The 4282-nt window shown below is 25.8% G+C and overlaps 1 long non-coding RNA gene across 1 annotated transcript; it reads left to right on the top strand.

Moving 5' to 3' along the window:
- The first annotated feature begins 216 nt into the window (after window positions 1-216).
- Window positions 217-2519, top strand: LOC136088957 (uncharacterized). Its single transcript, XR_010642668.1, has 3 exons — window positions 217-1352; window positions 2264-2332; window positions 2436-2519. It is a non-coding gene; the product is annotated as an uncharacterized LOC136088957 (long non-coding RNA).
- The last annotated feature ends 1763 nt before the right edge of the window (window positions 2520-4282 follow it).

The raw sequence follows: 4282 nt of genomic DNA, 5'->3' as shown, positions 1-4282 counted from the left end.
AGAGTTTTATAGAATTTTCTCTAAATAACTTTACTTTTCCAAGGGATGATTACAAGCATCTTGTTAAATATCTTGCTTTTATTTTAACATCAACTCTGATAAGTAAAAAATTTTTAAAATTTATCAGCCTGGTGCCTGTCATACAGCTCGTTTTATGGCAGATTCCATATATCAATTGGTACTTGAAATTTCATTACCAGTAATTAACTATCTTAATGATAACACTCAATTAAACTGGATTTAGTTAGTAAGATTAAGGTTTGGTTATATACCATTCATACTAAAGGCAACTTAGAAGATCTTGAATCTTACAACAACTTTGTTTTTTTTATTAAAAACTTAAGTGTCACAAACGATTGTGCGGAAAGAAATATTGGAATAATTTAGCAATTTCAAATAATTCAGCTCATCTCAAATTGAAGAATAACGACAAAGTATCCTATTAGTAGTCAGACAACATTGCAAATTAATATCTACAAATATTTCTCAGAAAGAATTAAGTTATCTTTAATAAATATATACTAAAATATAAGAAAAATGTTTTCTATAGTTGTTTTAATTTTACATGCCATTTTTTTTAAATTATACCACAAAAACTGTTAAAAATGAGTTATTCACATAAAACCCAAATTCTACATAAAGCACTTCCTCTTAGACTTTTGAGCTGAATTTTTTGGTGAACTTCTAAGGTGAGATAGAACAGCTTTTCACATAGTGGTATTTCAAATTCAAAAAAAATTGAAAAAAAGTTGTCACCCTAATGGCGATTATTAACGTTTTCAGTGAAATTTTTGAAACTTTACCATCAAATTGAAGTGCTTTCCTCAAATTTTCATTTTAATGTTTTTTTACGATTTTTAATCAGTATGTAATTCTCTTTCGAAATCTTTCATAAAATGAAAGGGGTAGCCAAGTGAAACAGTGCAGCGGTTTGTTGAGTACTTTTTTTAAAAAATGCCAAAAAGTTGTAGTGTCATTGGTTGTATAACAATATTTTAAAAAAAACAAAAACTCAAGTTTTATAGTCTTTCTCAAGATGAAGTACTTCGAAGAAAGTTGCTAAATGCAATAAAAAGTGCTGCAGATAATAGTGCATGTAGTAAGCAATGGTCTCCTAAGTCTTCTAATGCTTATGTTTGTTCAGCACATTTTATTACTTGTGGGTTACTTTTACTTTGCATCTTAAATAATTCTGATTTCGTATTATGAAATGTTTTAGTTTTGTTTTTGATGAGTTTTTACTTTTTAAACAGATTTGGTTGTTCCTTCATATAAGAAACTAAAACTTTTTGAAAAATCTAACAGAGAAGAAGTTGATTTGGTAATTGAAAAAAAGAGCTTATGTAATAAAGGTCATTAATATTTAATAATGTAGTAAATTAGTTAATTTTATTGATATTATAAATGAATGACAATGCGTTGTACCTTTAATTTTCATTTTTACATTACGGTTTTACAATAAACTGTGCAGGCATAAATTGCCTGTCAACCTAGTTATATAATACTTGACAATTACAGAGTTTGTATAACTAATAGAAAATAAAATGTGGATTAGTCGTAGAGAAGCCATTCGTTTTTTTAGATGATTGTCTAGAAGCAGCTTAAACGTTTTTAGAGATAACGCTGATACAATGTCATTAGGAAGAGAGTTTCATATATTTAATATTCTTAGAGAAAAAAGTTCATACGTAAATTTAATTGTATTAAATTTATGCATAAACTTTTTTTTTTTGATCCACACTATTCTGATTGATCCACATTATTCTAAGTGAGGGCGGACTAGAGCTGAAAATATTTTTTTGAAGGATAATAAATGTGGATATGATGTAAATGTTCTTTTTATTATTCCTATTATTTTCGTGGCTTTTTTGCCTTGAATAGTAGTGTGTTTGGAAAATAATAAGTGAACATAATAAAGTGAAAATAATATGTGAACACCTAAATCTCGTTCGCAATTTGTGGGTTTAATTTTTACTTTTATATTTTTTTCTGGATCATGCATATTTTAAGTATGGGATTTGTTTTTATGTCCAACGTGCATTACAGAATATTTATCAATGTTAAATTTCATTCCCCATTTTTGAAACCATGTAACAAGAGCGTCGATGTCATTTTGTAATTCTTGCGCAGATTGAGTATTTTCAATAGAACAGAAAATTTTGGTATCGTCAGCGAAAAGAGCAGCCTTTGATTTGATTACTCAGGAATATGTAATGTAAATGAATAAAAAAATACTCTGAAAAAATTTTATTTAATTTTTTAGGAATCAGTGATTCTGCATCCACAGAAAGTTTTTTAGAACAATGTTCTAGCAAGAGTTTTGAGAAACAAGGTATTGTTTTTAATTTTGAAGAAACAAAGTTTTGATTTTAATTTTAACTTCATGTAAAAAAAAAACATGGTAAACAATAATGATTTTTTAAAACATTTTCTAGAATTTTGTTATTCTGCATCAAATAAGGAGCAGTAAGAACAATGTTCCAGCAAAAGTTTCAGTAATTCTACATGTAACGAAGATCTTTTAAAAAAATGCTCTAGCAAAAGTTTTAGAGGTATTAATTGTTGTATTCAAATGTATATATTCTTTTATTTTCCTTAAAATTTTGGTTTTTCTTTCCCAGATTTTCTATACCTTTCTAGTGTTTCTATACCTTATAGAGTTATTATAAAACAATGCTTTAGCAATAGTTTTAGAATAGATATGAATAGAGTATATAATTACTATTAAATAAAAAACTAATTATTTTTTGTATTATGCATACCAATGCAAGAAGGATTTTATATTAATTTACAAAAAACATTACCAATGCCATTGGTAATGTTTATTGTAAATTAATATAAAATCCTTCTCAAGAATTTATTTTCCAATGAATAATGAAAATACTTTAATTAATGCTCTGAAGGTTATAGATCATTTAAAAAGTTAAAAACTTTTTTTAAAAATACTTATGTTTTTTATTTTGCAAAATTGTAAACTCATTAACAAACACATTTTTTGTTAATATTTTCCAGAACTTAGTATTCCAATAATGTTTTAGCAAAGGTTTTAAACAAGGATTCATTATTATATTCAAATATATATACACTTACGTATTAAAAAAGTTTGATTTTTCCTGTAAGAACTTTGGTTTTCTACACCTAATGAAGGTAATTTAGAACAATGCTCTAGTGATATTTTTAGACAAAGTATTGATTACTCTTTTTTTTAATATATATGAATCAGTCTTTTGAGAAACACCTCATGTCCATGTTTGGCCTAAACTAAGTTAGACATTAAATTGTTGGTGAAGCCTAGACACATCCAATATACATAAAATAAATCATCTCCATTTAGTCACCCGTAAAAAACATAAAAAAAGTTCTTATATTCTTATATTGACCAAATATTTTTTGTTTTTTTTTGGAAATTCTTTATAAATACAATGTTTTTAATTTTTCCAGAATTTCCTATTCCTTTAAGTGCTGAAGATTCTAATGATAGTTACGGAAAAATTATTTATCTTAGCTTCAATTATATCTTTGTCCTTTATAAAATATTTGTAAAAGTAAATACAAATACTTTTTCCTTCTATTTATTTATATATAAAATTATGGAATTTTGCTTCTAGTGGCAATCGGTGTCACTATGAACACAGGTGTTCCTATTGACACCGATTGCCACTTGAAGCAAAATTCCTCTGAAAGTCTTTTTAATTTGTATGCAGATATTGATGGCGTAAGACCTGTAACTAGATCTGAGAGACAATAACTCTACCATGAAATAAATAATCTTTGCCTAGAAAGAGATTTATTCATGTCAAAGTTTATGTCCTTAAAATTTAATAATTGCAATCTAGAAATAAATAAAATTCGATCGCAACCTAATAAATGCACTATGGTTACAGGTTTTTAGTCTAACTGTATTAGAAAAGCTGCTGTATTTCTTGTGCAGAAAACTGATGAAAGTATACTTAAAAGATTGGATTTGGCAGATCAAATAGTATTCTGCTTAGTAAAGTTTAGACACAACATGAGCTTTGATATTTTATCATTTAAGTTTGATTTTAAAAAGGTTATGCATTAGATAATATATATATATATATATATATATATATATATATATATATATATATATATATATATATATACATATATATATATATATATATATATATATATATTTGGTATAATCAGGCCTTAAAAGTAAAAAAATTATCAAGGCACTGATAAAATTAAAACCATTTAGTGTACTGTTTAAAAAAACAAAAACCTCAAAACAAGAAATCGAGAGTTCATATTAAAA

This window comes from Hydra vulgaris, chromosome 12 (assembly GCF_038396675.1).
Source record: "Hydra vulgaris chromosome 12, alternate assembly HydraT2T_AEP".
NCBI classification, from domain to species: Eukaryota; Metazoa; Cnidaria; class Hydrozoa; order Anthoathecata; family Hydridae; genus Hydra; species Hydra vulgaris.
This window is presented reverse-complemented; position numbering and strand designations above follow the sequence as displayed.